Genomic DNA, 20,895 nt, shown 5'->3' with positions numbered 1-20,895 from the left:
CATGATTAATTCAAGTTTTGAAATATTTAATTGGTATCTCTTTTTGATGCTTTATTGATGTTTTATATGTGAATTGGTTGTGATGTATTGGCACTGGTGAAATATTGTTGCATATTTCTTAAAACCACTGGTGCTAATATATTTTAGGTGTTTAATATTCTGAGTACAAGGGAGACAACATAATCTTTATTTTGTCTCATATTTATGTTCTGGAGTGGTGAATTTCTTCAAAGAAATTTTCTTATCAATTGATTTCAACAATTGGTATCCACTACTCTATTTCATAAATATTTCTTAGAATATTTTGCATCTATACATGTAGCGTCATAGGACGAGACATTGATTATCTTGTATTTGCGTACTTGGTGATCTTTGTCACTTGCAGCGTCTGTTTTGACGATGTGCTAGTATGAGGCATTTTCACTAATTAGTGTGGCGAGTGCTTTATACACTGCAGCGCATAAATTTTCTTGTTTCCTTTTTAAATTGTAGTGAGAAACAGGAGTCTGTGTCTTTTTCAAAGACAAGTTCATTTAAACCTTTTATGCATAGATTCAGACTCTCGTACTCAAACCAGTTTTTAATGGAAAACTTTGATTCTTTCATCGGTTGTGATTGTCATTCTTTATGAAAATTTTTTTTGCAATCACAACTGATTCATTTTTCCTCAAAAGATTAAATGCAATTGTTCTCATTCAAAATCATAGATTTTCTAAAATGCATTTATATCTCCTTCTGTTCTTCGGAACTTAATCAGCCTTTTGGCTTTCCTAGATAGTCATAAGGTTGAAAACCAACAATCTTTATCCCAGACTATAAAACCAAATTCAGAACACATCCCAACTTTCCCCCTGGAGTAATAAGGAACTTTTCAAACAAAAAGTCAATGAGGGAGAAACTGTACTCGTTGCAGCAAATAAGGATGTGAGGGATAGTGTACCCACAGCTCTACCTCTCAAGAAGAAAAGGTGTTTTCAAACTTGAGGTAACTGTTGCTCATCTGTATTCTCTCAAAAGAATATAGAGCTGAAAAGGCAATAAAACAGTCTCTGGAATCATTCTCTCAACAGGATGAGTCCATTGAAATTCGCTCGTCAGCCAGAGCATCTTGTATTGAGTCCAGCACATCATCAGTAATCACTCTGATGAAGAGCCTAAACAAAAAATCTTATGGACACAATACAAGAGAGTGCACAGTGAGGTTAAAGGTTTTGTTCTAGAAGCAACTTCTTCATTTACCATTTAACGGTAGATAAGATGGTTGATGCCTTTACAGGTGTAAGGAGGAAACGAGGATCTCAATTGCCAAATCTTCAGGATTCTCGTCTCCCTCCCCAGATAAGAACAGATCTGGATCCAATCGGAATGGATTTCCTATTTATAGGAGATCGGCAACTCTCTGACTATGAGTCAATTTATTGATGAGTCAGTTGAGGATCGGGGATTTACGAAACCCCATTACACCGCCAGTGACCTCTCTTGAAGGGGCTATGGTGATTTTCTCATGCAGGTACAGAAGATCATACTTTGAGTGCTGAGAGAAACACTGTGAGCCAAACACTGAGAGTTAAACACTTGGTGAGATTCTGAGAAGAACCAGTGAGATATCAGATTGAGAAATATGTGAGCATGAGTGGGTGCAAACACATAGGAAATTGAGAGGAGTGAAACACTTGTGAGGTACTTATAATAATAATTGGTATCGTAAACTCACAATTTGTTGAAAGAATTGACGGAAGCAACTACGGTTCATTCCATTTCATGGTGTGAACTTATGGTTAATGATTCTCATGAATCAAGTGTCTTCACAGACATTGAGGAGGACTTAGGCCTTTGCCATAATTAAGCCTTTTTCTAACCTCCCAGAGCAAACAACTCTGGATCCTTAATTGGATAAGCCACTTAGTGGTTGGCAACTTGTGGACCATGATTCGGATTCATCTGATGAATCCGCAGGGACTGGGAATTACGAACTCCCATTGCACCACCGGTGACCCCCCTTTAAGGGTGGCTAAGGTGATTTCCTTGCAGGTACTCAGCATTTTGGAAGCTCAGTATTTGTGTTGAGGGATACACTTACAGAACTCGTGAGTGACACCCTTACCCAAAAACCGAGAGAAAATTGAGTGTTGAGTGATACACCTGCAGAACATTTTAGTGAGACACCTACTAAATACCAAATTTATACCTAAAGACAAAGTGGATGTTGTTACTGGAATGTTAGTTTTACTCATTACTTTTCCGTTTGGAACCTATTCTTTCAGCATAGGGACCAACCCAATCAAAGTAAACCCTTCTTCTGAACTCTTTCTTCGACCCCAGCTTTAGCGTTGTTTAGTTCTCTATGAGGAGATTATCTTTTGGTACAGGAAGTATTGTACACATTCCTTGACCTATTTGATACCACATATCCTTGGAGGATTCCACAACTAAGGGGGAGAATATATTTAGGGGAAGAATTTATGAAAGGGGGAAGAAAAAGTAAGTTAGCTTTCTTTAGCTGTCTACAACTAAGGGGGATTAAACTACTCTTTAGCTGTGTACTACTGAGGGGGAGATTCTTCTTTCAACTAAGGAGGAGGATTGAACTTTCATCTAAGGGGAGACAACTACTTATCACTAAGGGGAACCTGATCAAGGTAACGGGAGGAGAAGTATAAAGTGATACATCTATTCTTCAGTAAGTGGTAGACAGGAACTTATTCATTACCACTGGAGAATTCAATGAAGCTGCTGATTATTCTTTGCATAATGGAATGTTTTGAATTCTCTTCAAGACAGACTATGAGGATTATCTGGCAGGTAAGCAAAAAACCAGAGAAATAAAGGTGATATGCACATCTGTTATTTCTATTCATGAAATCTGGAAATGTATTATATGATCCAGAAACTTTGTAGCATTATTTACTAGTCCAGGACTTTACTTTTTCTAGTGTTAGTTGAGTTATCCTCCAGAGGATTTGCTTGTTATGATTAACAAACAAATAGGGGGAGATTGTAAGTCTAAATGTAAAGACAACCCTATCTGTTACATAGGGATGATAACTCAACAATAGAACAGGACAAGTAAATAACACTACACCTGCACCGGAATCGGAAGATACGAAGACAAAGGTTGAAGAAGCCATCTACAGTCTTGAAGGAATAAGTTCACTGGAAGAAGTTCATTAATATGTTCATGCCTCAGTGAAGAATAAAGATTGAAGTATTCAAGATTGTGGAAGCAATGAAGATGTTGTCCAAGTACTCGAAAGATTTCAGTGCAACTCCTGAAGCAAGATATGTCTATATCTTGGTTGGTTATTTTTAATCAACAAATTGAAGCATAAACTAACCCGGAACCGACTGATCAATGTTTGCTGACAAAGACGGTACAATGTTTGACTTCAGTGTTAGTCGCTTGTGAACCAGACCAGTGCACTAAGCGTCAGCACGTACGGAGCTTTGCAAAGTATTTATCGATCGAAGAATTGATCCAGTCATATCAAGTCATTTGTTCCAAAGCCAAGCCAAGCCAAGCCAAATGCCTAGCCTCTGCAAGCTATGCCAAAGTGACCTATCTTTTATATGTGTGCACTTATATATTTGTATATGTACAAATATAATTATATATGTATATATGTATATTTAATTAAATATAATATATATAGTATATATGTATATATGTTTTTAAACATATGTATATGTATATTTATATGTATATATATTTAAATAAATATATATGTATATAATATATGTATTTATATTTTACATAAACATTTATATATTTAAGTGTATATATATATTATATTATGTGCATAAATATATCTATATATATTTATGTTTATATTTATATTTATAAATAACTATATATATCTCTATATATATTTATATATATATTTACATTTGTATTTACATATAATTATATATTATATATATTTAAATATATGAGAATATATTTAAATATATGTACATATATTATTATATGTTCATATAAATAATATATATATGTGTGTATATATTTATATATACTTTTATTTATTAATATAATAACAACATAATATATTATATTATATATATTATGCATGCAGGTGATGATGTCAGGTGTCTAGGGCACCCTAGGGTTTGCATGTGTCTAAGTCATTTATACTGTGAACACACTGGAAGCATTCATGGCGCAAGGTTTGACCCCGATGAAGTCTGAGGAGAGATATCAGTGGAGCCTCTTACTGTATAGGCGCAAGTTCATGGACTTGTAAATTTGTCTAAGTGCTTAAAACATCTCACGAGAACACAAGGGGTACTTGGCGCAAACTTTGACTTACAAAAAGTCAAAGCTTGCGCTATGCACAAGAGCTTCAATATATATGCCAAGTACAAACTCTTGTACTGTGAAGCGCAAGTTCAGGTGGGCGCAACGTTTGACTCGAGGTCAAAGTTGGCGCCACCCACTCTCACTCTCGTCCAAGCGCAACTTTCCTCCCTGAAGAATTCTCTAAGTGCAAATTCAAGAGGGCATTGTATACTGAAGGTTGAAGCGCAACATTTGACCAAAAGTCAAATGTTGCGCCTCCTGTCCATGCACTCTCCTTCACACCATTTACTTAGATTTATTCCAAGTAAAGGCAATGCAGTAAGTGGTGATTGAGGCGCAACTTTGTTATATATATATACAAATATATATGTATATAAAGTTGGCGCCACTTCCTGCATACATTTGGAGTTAGATTTATTTTGGACAATCTAATCCGTCCAGGACGAACTCAAGTCGTCCAGGACGAACTCGTTAACCATGGTTAGTTTATGAAAGCCTATAAATATGTGATTGTGGTTCTCACAATTCACAACATCCTTCGGGATGAAATGGCCAAGTGCTCTGCACGGCTACTCCCACTATATATACACTCTAGTCTAGCTTTGTAATAGAAATATCCGTAGCGGTTAGAGTTTGTAATATTGAGAGTAGTGGCCATTGTAGCCGAACCTTCGGGTTTGGATTTGTAGCACCCTTCGAGGTATTTATCAATATACAGATATACCTTGGAAAATATTGTGTGTTGGTTTAATATTTTCATATCCTCAGAAACCGACCCTATAAATATCCGGAGCACGAAACCCATTACAGGACTGCAATTTATTTATCCGCAAGATTCGAAAGAATTTTAAATTGTAGTGAGTATCGTATTCAACCCCCCCTTCTACGATACTTTGGACCTAACAACTTGCCTGTTTGCACACTAACTGGTACTTTACTTAAAACTTGCTGTCAACTCTTGGATCTATAAATCAGAAGTATTGATTCAACAACTCGGGTCAACTCAATTGACGTGATCATCACACGTCTCGTAATAATATAAACTACCCAGTCGTTTGTACTACTCATGATATTGTCACGTATCACGTAATCAAGTATTTCATATAATATGCGATTCATGTTATCACGTGTCAGGTGCCAGATATAGCAATCAATTCATATATTCATTTTAATAATGATTTCAATATAATAGAAAGATGCGGCTTACGGAACAACAATATCACCATACATGATTCCGAATCTCAATTATAATCAATTGCGACAATACTGTGACTATATGAAACTGGGACTCAAGTTTGTTTTCAGATTAAAATAATAGTCCCAGGAGGTAAAAAGGGTTTTTCATCCATTGTCACAATCTTTAACCATTAAGGTTCGGAACTGAGCTATACAGCGAAACATTTTACTAAAATATTACTAGCATTACTAATACACTTCACAATCAAGTATACAATCAAATATATGCATCAGTGTTATTAACATTAATAATATTATTATCATTGTCTCTTATCAACAATAATATTAATAAAATTAATAAAAATAAAACTGGTGCTAATTTTATTTCTGTTTCGCCCAAAAATTCCTCCAGCAGCCACCGCCCCGGAGTCGCCGCTCTTCCACCGCCGTCGACCACAACCATTACCACCAGCCTCTCTCCTTCTCTCTCTCTCTCTGGCCTCCAACAACGGCACAACCGCTGCGCTCTCCCCTGTTTCTTTTCCCCACCATCGTTCAGTCACTGCCCAGAAAACGGCGACATCGCCATCAGCCGCTAACCCCACTAGATCGCAGCGTCCTCGTCGCCGCGTACTCCCCTGCCGGCGTCGAACTGCCGACCACCACCAACACCCCCTTATTCCTCCACTTATTCATCAACAAACGACAACAACCATCCTCTTCGTTGTGTACAACTCCCGTCAATCGAAACTCCCATCTCCGAATTACTCCACCAACAGCCAACCTCCCTCATCAAAACTCAGCCCCCGACCAGCGACGACCAATCGACACAACCATATACAAATATAGCAGAGCAGAGGTCACACACACATATATACAGTCGATTGCATAACTGTAGTGATATGATACTAGTAATAATAATATAGGTAATCAATCAGAACTCTACGTGAGAGTTGAAAATTGACAAGGTAACTTAAAGGATAAGCAAATAGAAAAGCAATCCTGATAAGAATACCCCAAATGGTGATATTATAGAAATGATTGAAGGGATACAAGAATAGAAACATTTGTAATGCAGACATAGGTAAGTTCCAAAAGAGTACCCTGCACTACTTATATTCTACTAACGTCTACGAAATGAAATGTGAAATGCTACTCAGATTGTCATGAAATGCAAATGCCATGCAAATGCCACTGCCCGTTATATTGCCATCTGTTGAGTGGTCCCAAACGGCTCCTGCTGTGTAATAGCTGCTTTCTTTCCCAATTTTGTTCCCACCTGCCTCCTTTTTCTCACGTGCCTTACCCTTTTCTGTTATATTTTGTGCCTCTATGTCAATTGTATTACCAGTTTCCTCAACTGCTAATTTGATGGTTTCTCCAGTGAACATATCAATACTCCCTCCATTAGAAGATCCTTGACCCCAAGGATCAAAGCTTGGATACTTGTCCATGATATTTTGAGCATATTCCCATGTAGCTTCCTCGGCAGGTGAATTTTCCCAGTTGATTAACCATTGGACCGCAGCGGCATTGTTCCTATTGGCTGTTCTGATTTCCAGTACCTTAAAGGGCATTTTAGTTAAACATGTCTAGTTGGTGCTGTAGTCATTTGGAAGAGAGTGATCAAGAGTAATAGGTGCGGGACCCAGATGCTTCTTCAACAGTGAAACATGAAATGTAGGGTAGATTCTTGAAGACTCTGGTAATTGGAGTGTATAGGCTACGGCTCCCACTTTTTTGATGATAATGTATGGGCCATAATATTTGGCGGCTAACTTGTGATTGGTCCTCAAAGAGACCGATCTCTGTCTGTAGGGGTGGAGTTTCAGATAAACCCAATCACCAATGTCGAACTGTCTGTCGCTCCTCTTCTGATCAGCTATTTGCTTCATTCGGTTCTGGGTCTTGTGCAGATTGTGTTTCAGAATGGCAATGGTGTGCTCTCTTGCCACTAAACTTCTGTCTACTGCATCCATAAAGCTTGAACCTGCCAGATATGATCTGTGAATGAGTGGTGGTTGGCCATACATAACTTCATAAGGGGTCAGTCGAATGGCAGAGTGATAGTTGGTGTTATACCAAAATTCAGCAAGCGGTAACCATTTAACCTAATCTCGAGGCAAGGAGTGGCACATGCATCTCAGGTAACCTTCCAAACAACGGTTGAGGAGCTCAAGTTAGCCATCTGTCTAGGGGTGGTAGGCAGTGGAAAGTTTAAGTGTGACTCCCAATAATCGCATAAATTCCCTCCAGAAACTGCTGGTGAAGATCTTATCACGATCAGATATGATAGACTTCGGGGCACCATGCAATTTGTAAATATTATCCACGTAACTCTGGGCAACCTTAAGAGCAGAAAGGGGTGGCTAAGAGCTATGAAGTGCCCAAACTTGCTCAGCCTATCGACCACAACCATTATCACATCCTTACCCCCTGATTTTGGAAGACCTTCCACAAAATCCATAGTAACTTCCTCCCAAACAACATTAGGAATCGGCAGAGGTTGGAGTAAGCCCGGTGAGGCACTGTTGTCATACTTGCATTTCTGTCAAATTTGGCAGCATTCGATATAATCGATTACTGACTTTTTCATACCCTTCCAGTAGAATAGAGTTTGGATCCTTTTGAGAGTAGCTTGAATTCCCGAGTGCCCACCTTCAGCTGAGGTGTGCATCCAATGTAATATGGTCTGCCTTATGGCCATATCATCACCAATTTCTAATTTGCCCTTCCTCCTAAGAGTTTGCTGCTGCCAGGTATAGTGAGAGGATGGGATGAGGGCTCTTGTTGCAGGTCACCAATAATCTGCTGCATCTTGCAGGTCACCAATAATCTGCTGCATCTTGCAGGTCACCAATAATCTGCTGCATCTTTGTATCAGAATTCCAGTGGCGTTGCAGGTCACTCATTAGCTGAGAGTGAATTGAAGATAATGCCATGGTAAATAGTTGGGTGTTGGGAATTCTTGATAGGGTGTCCGCTGCTCTGTTTTCAGAAGAACATTTATATTCGACAGTGAAATCGAAGCCAGCCAATTTAGATAGCCACTTCTGTTGAAAGGGGGTAGCCATCTTGTGATCCAGTAAGAACTTAAGGCTTTGTTGGTCGGTCCTAAAGACAAAGGGAAGATTCATCAAGTAGTGTTGCCACTTATTAACTGCAAACACTAATGCCAACAATTCTCTTTCATAGGCCGAGAGAAGGGCATTTTTCTCTGAGAATTCTTTGCTAATAAAAGCAATAGGGTGGCCTTCCTGCATGAGCACATCCCCCATGCCAGTACCTGAGGCATCCGTCTCAATTACAAAGGGCTTTTCAAAGTTTGGCAGAGCTAATACTGGAGGAGTGATCATGGTATTTTTCAGCAGCTGGAAGGAAGATTGTGCTTCTGTCGTCCATGAGGAAGAGTCTTTTCGAAGTAGCATGGTGAGAGGTCTACAAATGATACCGTAATCCTTGATGAAGTGCCGGTAATAGCCTGTTAATCCCAAGAAACCCCTCAGTTGTTTAAGAGTGGTGGGCACTGGCCAGTCTCGGATGGACGCTATTTTATCCTCCTCAGTGTGCACTCCATCCGCAGAGATTGTGTGCCCCAAGTAATGAATTTCTGGAACTCCAAAAGAACACTTCTTTAAATTTGCATGAAGTGAGTTGTCCTGCATAAGCTGTAAGACTAACTGCAAGTAGCTCAGATGCTCTTCCCAGGACGAACTATAAATCAAAATATCGTCGAAGAACACTAAAACTCCTCGTCTCAACAGTGGTTTAAATACGTCGTTCATCAAGGATTGGAATGTAGAGGGAGCGTTAGTAAGGCCGAATGGCATGACCAAGTACTCAAAATGACCAAAGTGAGTTTTAAAAGCAGTTTTATGGATGTCGAGAGGATTGACACGGATTTGATGGTACCCCGCCTTGAGATCGATTTTGGAGAAGAATTTGCTGCCAAACAATTCATCTAATAACTCTTCAATAATAGGAATTGGGAATTTATCTTTCAACGTCGCTTTGTTCAAATTCCTATAGTCAATACACATTCGCCATCCTCCATCCTTCTTTTTAACCAACACAATTGGGGCCGCGAAAGGGCTAGTGTTGTGCCTTATGATGCCCTGGTCAAGCATTTCTTGAACAAGCTCCTCAATGACCGTTTTCTGGACAGTGGGATATCTGTAGGGCCTTAGGTTTATGGGGTCTGTTCCTTCCTTTAAAGGAATGCTGTGATCGAACTCCTCTCGTCTTGGTGGGAAGGTCTGTGGTTCTGTAAAAAGGGCTGGATATTGGTCCAGAATTGCCGTGAGGTCAGGGTTCAGGTGAGTGTGCAGGCCTTCAATGGAAGCTACCTGAGGTGTGATTCCTATAGAAACAGGGATGAGTTGTATCATGGACAATTCACCAGTTTGCTGCATAAGTTTTTTGAACTTTTGAGAATGAATTGTCTTGATCTTCTTGGTTGAGAGGCCCCGTAGCTTGACCTTATCGCCCCTGTAGGTAAATTGCATAGAGAGGTTGGCAAAGTCTCATAGAACAGGACCCAACTGAGTGAACCAGTGAATGCCAAGAACCATATCACTGCCACTAAGGAGAATGAGTAGAACATCAGCATGGAAATGAACACCTTGCAGTTTCCAACCAAAATTTCGGATCATTTTGTTACAGATTATTTGGCCTCCATCTGCCACTTTAACAGCCATTGGGGGAATTGTGTCTACTTGGCAGTCAAGCTTAAGAGCCACAGAAGTGTCAATAAAGTTGTGCGTGCTGCCACTGTTCAACAATAGATGGAGTTGCTTTTTCCCATAGTGACCAGTGACTCTCATAGTTTGGTAAGCAGTAACACCTTCGATAGCTTCGATGGAAATTTGGGCGCAGTGATGTTCCTCAATCTCAGGGTCTGTGATTTCAGGGGTTGCCTCAAGGGTAATGTCATCATCTTCTACCTCAATGTGGAAAAACTGGGGTTTCTTCCCCTTACACTTATGGCCTGGAACATACTGATCATCACACCAAAAACAGAGTTTCTTTGCTCGTTTTTCACTAAGCTCAGCAGGGGTAAGGGTTCGTCGATTTAGCTTTGGGTTGTTTGTGGGTGGGGGTGGTTTGAAGTTGGTAATGGCAGTATGTGGTTTGAAGGCTGAGGTGGAGACAGGTTTGAAGGAGTTGGTATTTGTAGGAGTTGGGAGTAGGGGAGGCTGGACATTGGGTTTTGTTTTGGCATTAGCAGCTGCTTCTTGGAGCTTAGATAAACACAGGGCCTGTTAAATGGTTTTGGGTGAGAACATACGGACAGAAAGCTGCACCTCGTCTTTAAGCCCTCCCAAATAACAGTTGAGGAGGTAATCTTCAGGAAGGATGAGTCTTCTAGTGAGAGCATCAAACTCATCGTGATACTCCTGTACAGAACTTGTCTGTTTTAGAGCTTTCAAATCAGCCATGGGATCATCATATAGATCCCCAAAGCGCACAGTAATACTAGCGGTATATTTAGACCAAGAGGGAATAATGTGGTTACATCTTTGCATATAAGTTTGGTGCCATAAAAGGGCTTTGGCCTCTAGATGAATGGCAGCTAGGCGGACTTTTTGCTGGTCAGGGATGTTATCAATATAAAAAAACTGATTACACTTATAAAGCCAAGAACGCAGGTCGGTCCCATCAAACTTTGGGAACTCAACCTTGGTCATGGGAGCAGAAAAAGTGGGGTGTGGGTGGTTGGGGTGAGGTGGTCTATTTTCAGGGGTGACTAGTTTAGAGACTTGCACAGAAAGCCCTAACACTAGACCATTAAGCTCAGCTATAGACTTAGCATTCTGTTCAATGTTAAGGTGTTGTTGTTGCAGGTTTGGACTAAACGTTGGTTTTGTGTTTCGAAAAGGGATCTGAGACTTACCTCGAGTCTGCCCAGCTCAGTGCTTTCGGTTTCATCATCTGATGTTCCAGATCTGGTGGTGCGATTGTGACCCATGTTTGCCAAGAATGGTATGGCTCTGATACCAATGATATGATACTAGTAATAATAATATAGGTAATCAATCAGAACTCTACGTGAGAGTTGAAAATTGACAAAGTAACTTAAAGGATAATCAAATAGAAAAGCAATCCTGATAAGAATACCCCAAATGGTGATATTATAAAAATGACTGAAGGGATACAAGAAGAGAAACATTCATAATGCAAACATTGGTAAGTTCCAAAAGAGTACCCTACACTACCTATATTTAACTAACGTCTATGAAATGAAATGTGAAATGCTACTCAGATTGTCATGAAATGCAAATGCCACTGCCCGTTATATTGCCAACTGTTGAGTGGTCCCAAACGGCTCCTGCTGTGTAACAGCTGCTTTCTCTGCAATTTTGTTCCCACCTGCCTCCTTTTTCTCACATGCTTTACCCTTTTCTGTTATATTCTGTGCCTCTTTGTCAACTATATTACCAGTTTCCTCACCTGCTAATTTGATGGTTTCTCCAGTGAACATATCATGTAGCCTCACCTGAATGATTGTAGTCGCGAGAATTGAAACCCTAGCTTCCTCTTCTCCTCAAAATAAACCACCGCCTTTCTTTTCTCTTGACCTAAGTCTGTGTGTTACTCTCTTTTATTTTAACCCTATCTACCCTCTTTTATCCAAATATCTGTCTTCGACGTGTAACAAGCGATGCTGCAGCTACGTATTAATATACCCACCTGCTTAGTTCTATAATTCATTTTATTACTATTAATCTACTTCTATATATTAAAAGGGGACTAAGGGCAAAAAAAGCAAGAAAATTGCCAGTGAAATTATTAAAAGGGGACTAGGGGCAAAAAGAGCAAGAAAAAGTGAAATTACATATGTACCCTCAGTTTACATATAATTTCGGCACTACCCTCCGCTCTTCGTTTTCTTGATGATTTCTAACGGTTTCTCTTTGTGTACCGGCTCTTTTGATTGCTGCAGTTTAATTCGAGTTCTGTCATGTACATTGGTTTATGTGGCGTGGAGTAGGGTCTCAGTTCTATTATGAACTGGAGAAAGAACTTGAAGGGGAGAGATAGATTCTTTGTAGACAGGTATTTTGTTGTGCCTTTCGTATGTGTTCTTTATTTTTTTACTGTTGTTTGATATATGTGCTACCAATTGCTCTCCTTTGATTACTTAGCTGCTTCATCCTTGAAACTCTAAGATCCAGCTTGCATTGGACACATTCCATATATATCTATTGATATATCGGAAGTGTTTAAGAAATGCATATGTTCCTATATTGACCTCCATGGGTTTGATGAAAGTTTCGTGAGAGTTATTACACTATATGACAAAACTTATGCGTTATGCTCTTTATTGTCCTCCATGTGTTTGATGGAAGTTTCCTGAGAGGTACCTTCGTTAGCCTATTATAGAAGCTCCCTTTTCATTCCTATAATCACAGAGTAAATTATGTTGAAGCTTATGCAACTCCATCTTAATCCAACATAACAAACAAATAAATTATTTTATAATGGAATTCATTAGGAACTGAGTTCAATATTCTGTATGACATTGGTGGATTTACAGAGCATTATAGTTGCAATATGTATGATGATCTCTGCATTAGTTCTACAAGTGCCGACAGGACTGGTGAATAACATGTGCAAACAACCCTATTGCACAAGGCCTCAAAATGTAGAGGGCCTAAATTTTCAAGCGTACAACTTCTAGTTAAAAGCCAATCTGTGAAATATGTGTTTCCAAATGTTTCTATCCTGATAAGAGTATCTGATATTCTGAGACCAACTTGTTCATGTGGCTACAGGTCACGGATAATTCTGGAGGAGTCCTTTTTTTTTCACTCTTCAGACAACCTAAAAGGGACTAATCTCCATCAAAGGAAGCAGTTGCAGTAATTAAATAATCCTCTACAAGAATGGCAACTCAATCAGAACGCCTGGGTTATGAATTGCTAAGTGGCTAGGTGTCCTAACTCCTCAAGTCAGTGACCTGTACTAGAGTAATGACCTGATCCTTAGCATCTGGCACCTGTTTATGGCCTTCTAATATTGCACCATATCAACCTTGCAGGCTCGAGTTGTACACAATCTTAGTCATGAGTGGTTGCAGATCAAGGAAGCTGCAGAAAGGGTACGAGATGCAGCAAATGCAGATGGTGATAAATGGAGAAATGATATGTTTAGAACTATTAGAAGCTCTTGAGCTGAGCGATACCTTTTTCTTATGAAGTATGTTTAGAACCTGCTAAGTGATATCTAATGTCATTTAACAACTAAGCAATAATTTGTAACTTGCTAGGATTTATTACTTCTTTTTCTGGGTTCTTTCTCTGACCTTATAGAAAAGTCTGTTTTTGCAGCTACGCACATGGAAGTCCTCTACTGGAAAGTTCAATTGCATTTGATTTACGTGAAGGTGCTGCAAAAATCGCAGCAGCCCTGGGCCGAATTTTGCTGTTGGATCTTGTCATCAGAAATGAAGATAAACTTCCTTGTCAGCAGCTGAGTTGGCGTGGAAATTTTGCAAATTTACTGCTAGCTGACAAGATTGCCTCAGTATATGTTGATGAAATGAACGAACCCTTTGAATCCGTTATAAATAAATATAGACCAACTATAATCAAAGCCCTCCAAATAGAGCTAAGAACAACTTCAGTTGATGGCAGACTAAGCACTCATAATGCGGTACTGGTATCATAGAGCTCTGATCTTTCTGACATTATGGAATCTCCGAAATGAAGCAAAGAAATACCTAAAAGCCAAATTCAACAGAATTAGCACTATCGGACTTTCATATCGTGGCTGTTGATTCAGGTCTCCCCCGTCGACCCCCTGCGGGAAAACGTGCTAATGATTGGGCAAAGTATCCGAAGCTGGTGGAGCTTCTTATCAACAGTTCTTGATACGCAGCACAAGTTCTCTATGAGGTAAGTGGAGGAAAATTAGGCTCTTCCCTGGAGAACACTGATCCAGTGTCTGGTTCTCATTTGACTGACATGTCTTCAGTTGCTCATCATTTCCAGAGTGGATTCCGTGCAGCAGTTCGTGATTTGCAGGGATTTCATATATTCCTTCTTACTCTTCACCAGAAATTAGACAGCCTTCTAAAGATATTTGTTAATATAATAGACAAAACTGAGGTTAACAAAGAGGATATTGACACGTGGCTTCCGGATCCTCAGCTCAAGCTACAGGCTGTGTTCATTCTCCCTGTACTCCGAGTAAAGAACGTGCACCCATTGATAACCAATCAGATTTAAATCCAGAGGTGCAGAGAGGTACTCCTAAGGCGTCATCATCAGGGGCAAGGCTAGCTCTTCGGGTTCCCCCAAGTTTTGAGATGGTGTCCCTGGGAGGTTCAACAAGGGAAATTCAGAATCCCTTCGTAACATGCATTTCACATCCAAGCTACGTGACTTCCACAAGTTGCTAATTAAGGTCAGTATTTTTACCCGCCCTGTTAGATCTCATACCGGAGGAAAACCACAACACAAAAGTGCAATACGATGCAGTGTTACTAAGTCAATGTATGATACTCAAACTAAATTGTGTTTCCAGGATGATGTAGAACTAAACAAAGGAATCGAGCAGTGGGATGAAATGCTTAAAGTTGAAGCAGTAAAGCTGTGCCAGGAGAACATTTTCAGTACAGGGTTCTTTGAGAGTGGCGAGAGTAGTAATGTAATTGACGCTTATGAGTTAAAGGTACAATTTCACTTGTTATGCTTCTGTGGAAGGCTTTCTAACTTATGTTTCTCTTCCTTATGATTTATTATATTTGTTGCTACTTGCAGGTTAGGCTTGAGCACATTCTGGAGAGGATAGCATTAACATCTGATGCGGCCAACACAAAAAAGCCATCGTTGATTTCAAGTACACTGTTCATTGGTGGTGCCCTGGCTGCGAGGTCTCAGTACACGCAGCAACATTTAGGAATCACACATTTTGTGCCTGTGCTCTAATGAAATCGGCCAGTCAGATTCTCAGCATCCTGATATTTTCGAGTACAAAAGTTTCTCAGTAAGTGCTTTAGATTTTTATATACTGTTCCATTTTAGCCAACCTACATGGATTCTGTGGTTGAGTCACCATCTACCTCTCCATTCTTCTACAGAATAGATACTATGTATCTAAACTTATGTAAATTGATATTATATTCAAATGTCAATGTTTTATGTTAAATTTAATTATTATTTTTTGAATATCCAATTTGCCAAATATTTTATTGGATGATTAATTTATAATTTATATTTCTTAAAACAAATTATATATTATAATTATTTTTTTTCTATGTTATATACGTTAATATATTTAAAATTTATAATATTACCTTAAAATATTAATTGTTCAGATTTGCACAGGACCTCCGAGATAATTGAGCCGGGCCTGGTAGCCGAATACTCCTATTTCTTCGCTTTTGGACCATTGAATTAACTTCTCAACTGCTAATACTTCTTACACGTTATGTACGTAATTTAGAGTCATTAATTTATGATGTAATTTGTAGTCTGCAGATAAAATAATCAATCTTATCGGATACCAATTTACAATTGCCCTGAGACCGAAAGCTTCAAATATGAAATCAGTTGCAATTGTGGGAATTTGGTTGTTGTTTCCATCATCTACGGATGCCAATACTATAATTGCAAAAACTTTGGTTTTAGTAGTTCTACTCATTAGCATTATAACCAATTCAGCTTATATTATAAATACTCATTTTCTATGTATGAATACCATCTACTTATATATATTAAAGCAGGATCTAGGGCGAAAAATATCACATCAAATTAAAGCATGCCATCAGCTCTGCGATGTTTGCAAACTAGCGGTGCACATATATAAATAGTTAACTTTGATAAATATTAATTTGTTAGTATATAATAATAATTATTTGTGGGGAGTTGTGATAAATAACCACCAAAATCCAGTGCTTGTACTGGTGACAATAGTTTAAGATATGGTTAGCTAGCTCCACTATCCACTGAATGGTGCATTACATTATGAACATGCCTTTGACAAATTAATACCCCTTAATACAATCTTTTTAGAGTAGCAACTAATTGATGATGCTTTTGTGTTTTGGTAGTTGAATTTAGTTTTCTCTGCTCTATTATTCTACGTTGTTATTTTGTTTGACAACCTCTCACAATCTTTTACCCGAATGCTTTGTCTGTATTGTAGGTAAAATTCACCTGGTGTACTACCTATCCTGACATCATATATTTGGAAAAAATTAGCCGCTGAAGTTTGTTGTATATTCTGGTACTGGGACAACTACAGCTGGTTTATGAATTGCAACCTTATGTTTAGGGTAAATGAAAGGCATATGTTCAGCCTATTTGTATTTAAAGAGGTACAACTCAACTCAGATAAGAAAGCTCAGTAAATAGCAAGTCATCGGAATCAGTACGAAGAACGTCAAATGATTTATGGAAATCATATGTCAGATAAGTTCCAGGATGCTGCTGCACGCCACTGAAAGAAGTTCATTAATATGTTCAAGCCTCAGTGCACAAATAATCTTTTGTGGCACGTCCAGGAATTCAGAAGACATAAAGTTTCTATACTTTATTTCATCAGAAGATTCCATTTAATGAAGATGTACGTACAAGACGAAGACTCGACGAACTAACCAAATTCTTATTGTTTATTTGACGAAGAATATTTGATTTAACTAGATACAGATGAACCAGACAGTACATCTATGTATCAGTTATCCAAATTAAATATTTGAAGTCAAGCAGAAGTGGTAGTTCGCTCGTTCGACAAATCAAGAAGAAATTATTCAAGTTTAAAGAAGACCGGAAGTTGTTCTACTGAAGATTGTGTGATTAAATATTTTAATAGACTATTATTTCACTTCTCAAATAATTATATTAATTATGTAATTTATTTATTAAATTAATTCACTCTCGAATTAATTTAATTTATGAATTTATATGATTAAATTAATTAAGTGAATAATTTTCTATTTTAATATACCATTTTATTTCTTTATTTAATCACAAAAATCACCTCAGCAAGACAATTCTGGATTGTCTTGCCGAGTGGATTCATCATGCTTCCAAGACAATTCTTCATTGTCTGCATTAGCCTTGATTGAATCAGCAAGACAATCTCTAATTGTCTTGCCGATTCATTTCAATGGTGTGCAAGACAATCCTTGAAGATTGTCTTGCCGAAGGCATGTGTAAGTCTGCAAGACAATCTGTTTGTCTTGTCTTGCCGAGAGACACACTTCCAGCAAGACAATCTGTTTGTCTTGTCTTGCCGAATGCTTAAGGTGTGCAAGACAATCCTCCATTGTCTTGCCGTTTGTAGTGTTTGTCTTTCTGACAAAGGAATTGTCTTCCCTTCCCTTTTGATTGTCTTACTGACTTGGTTGAAGCTTGGTAGACAATCTGAGATTGTCTTCCCTTGCCCCTTATTGTCTTGCCCAAGCCTAGATTGTCTTACCCTTCTTGTAATTGTCTTTGCTAGCTTGTAATTGTCTTGTCTAGTGATTGTCTTGCATGTACAAAGCCTTGCCTATAAATATGGCTTGGTTTCTTCATTTGAAAGTGTTCATTCACTTTGTATTCAAAGCATTTGTAAAGCTTTCAAGTTGTTAGTAACTTGCTTGTTCGTTATATCCACAGTTTTCTGTGCTTTGATAACCCGGTTGTTTTAATCACTAAATCTAGAATATACCCTGTCGAATTTATTCTACGAACTTTAGTGGACATTAAAACTGAACCATATTAATTATATAACGACTTCAAACATTGTTATATTAATTAATTATAATCTGATTAACAAATCATATTCAATCAGATTCACTTCCGCGACGATTTGGTACTGATTGTATTCAACCCCCCCCTTCTACAATCATATCTGGACCTAACAGTAAATCTGAGTTTGTAGTATTTGTCCTCCCGTCAAATCTCATAAAGTCTCATACAGTCATATAGTTTGTAATTGTGTTACAAAATTTCCAAATGCGATTTTCCCGTGGGACATATAATCCATGTCCCTTTTTCAGGATTACATTAAAATAGCAAATAAGTCTGATATTTCAAGGAATTAACTTATCAAGGAACCTGAGTTGAGGAAGAACCAGATCCTTATGAACCAAAAGTCAAAAAACTCTTTATTCAATTTGTCTATACTCACTCGATGCCTGTGATTTGTGTTGCTAGGTTGCCTCTTCTCGCTTGAGTTTTTCTCCTGATTTGGGATTTAGGGGAAACGGATTCATCTTTGTGTGTATATCAATTGGATATCACGGCACACCTTCTTCACAACGGCGGTTCTCGAAAAAATGTGGCAGGCCGATGTTGTGCCTGACCAAAAAGAGGTTGCAGCAGAGCGCAGGGTGGTGAAGTGATTGCTGAGTGCTGCTCATAAGGATCAGGTATGGTTTCTCAGATTTTGGTTCATTGCCTACGTGTTAGTTGATATTATTCCTGACTGGGGCATTTTCCTTTAAGTTGTGTTACTTAAGAGTTGTCTATTATGTCTCAGATTACTATAGCTCCTTCCCCATTTTTACAAGCTAACCTTATATTTCTATCATGGCCTTTGTAGTGTCTAGCATTTTTTTATATAAGCTTACTTTGATTAGTGTAGCAAATTCAGATTAGTAGCGGAAAAAGAAATAAAACATAATAAAGACATATTTTATATATTAGTATAACGGCGCAACAAAAACTTGATAGATTTACCCTAATGTGATAACAAAATTTGAGTAGTTCAATAAAATAGCGCAAAGTTTATGCATATCAGGTTGACACAATATTAGAAGTAATTTATATTCGAAGCTTATGGGGACAAATTAAAACTGGAGGCCGTCTAGGTCGGACAGACTTTCAAAATGCAATTAAAAATTATTAACCATCATTTTGTAAATCATTACCTTTTAGTAAATTAAATGAAACAGGAGGAGACTCTTTAATGAATAGAATGTGATTCAGGGCTGAACTTACCGTCACCTAAAGCAACCCATAGGCTGGCAATAAATTTGTGTTTAGCAGCTGAATCTCCTAAGTGTAAATGTATATAGTTTATATATATATATATATATATATATATATATATATGTTTAAATTGAAATTATCTTGCTAAACTTAATATGATATTCTGACAAACAACCATTACTCAGATGTTAGCAGCTCTGTTTTGAATACTGTCTTTGTTTTTGCAACCTGAAGATATTTTGGGATGAGGTTTTCAGCCGTTAAAAAATATAGGAGAGAAGGCTTGACATGAGATGCAGTTTATAAACAATAAGACTTGATTTGATATAACAAAATTGAGGATAAAAGGCCGTACAACTTCTCTGTATAGTGTTAAATTTATATATTGTTGAAGTAACTTGACAGAATACTTGCAAGGTGTTTCTTTTATTAGTATGTCGCAATTGTTTGTTTTGTCCACAGCCTATGGTCATCAAATATCATTTTTATATTTATCTTTATAAATAATATATGATGTGTGTTGAGTCTTTTATTAATTTTTTGAATTACTCTACTAGACTTGGATGGAAAATATTCAGAAGATGATGCAAAGGAGTCGCAACCTTAAAGTTGATCTATCCTGAAATTTATTTACTTTAGTAACTTGTCATGTGAATGTTAAAGTTTTTACTGGCCAGGTAAGGATCATTCCGAATGATTCTTACAAGAATGTGTTCTTATTGTAACTCTAGGACATCATTTACTAATTGTATATAACATGTGTAGATTCAAAACTGAATGACATTGCGGAAGTGGTAATCTTATAGCACGGAGGCTGATGTATGGAGTACAGGTATACTTCTGTGCGGAAGTCGCTCATTTTGGGCCCAAAAGAAGTCTGGCATATATCGAGAAGTTGTTAAGGCTGATCCAGGTTTTGACTAAGAACCTTGGCCTTCAGTATCCTTAGAGGCAGATGATTAGCGTCTTTTGAATAAATACCCTATAAACAAATGACTGTTGCACGGGCTCTTAGTAAATCTCCCTCTCTTGAGATATATTTTATGATCCCCCCTCTACTCCCTCATTGTCACAAGACATTAGTTCAAATTTACAGAGTTGTTTTTTCCTTTCCTCTTCATTGTCTTATTCTTAAGTCATTCTTGTATAAGGAGTTACACAGACATAGAAGTCCCACTTGACATTAGTATATTCATATTTCATACTATTGAGGTTTACATGCGATCAACACCATCGCGCAAGACTGTCCTAAAGGTGTGTGTTTAATTTTAAATAGAAATGCATTACTTCTAAGCATGTTCCTTTCAAATTGAACAATACACCGCGCAATCTAGATTTTTTCTCTTTGTAAACAAATATGGTCAATATATTAAGAGAAAAGTATCCGGATTAGATTTTTATTGTCATTTGTTTTTTACCCGACTCGGGTATAAAAGAAATAAATAATATAGTTTTTGATTCTTTTTCCTTTGATGAAAGATGTATTTGGAGGTTTAAAAA

At 37.9% G+C, this 20,895-nt stretch overlaps 1 pseudogene; it reads left to right on the top strand.

Annotated features, from left to right (window-relative positions):
- Positions 1–12,986: 12,986 nt before the first annotated feature.
- Positions 12,987–20,509, top strand: LOC108201279 (dual specificity protein phosphatase PHS1-like; annotated as a pseudogene).
- Positions 20,510–20,895: the final 386 nt, after the last annotated feature.

Source organism: Daucus carota, chromosome 9 (assembly GCF_001625215.2).
Source record: "Daucus carota subsp. sativus chromosome 9, DH1 v3.0, whole genome shotgun sequence".
NCBI lineage: Eukaryota > Viridiplantae > Streptophyta > Magnoliopsida > Apiales > Apiaceae > Daucus > Daucus carota.
The sequence above is the reverse complement of the archived record's forward strand: the minus strand, read 5'-3'. Positions and strand labels throughout refer to the sequence as shown.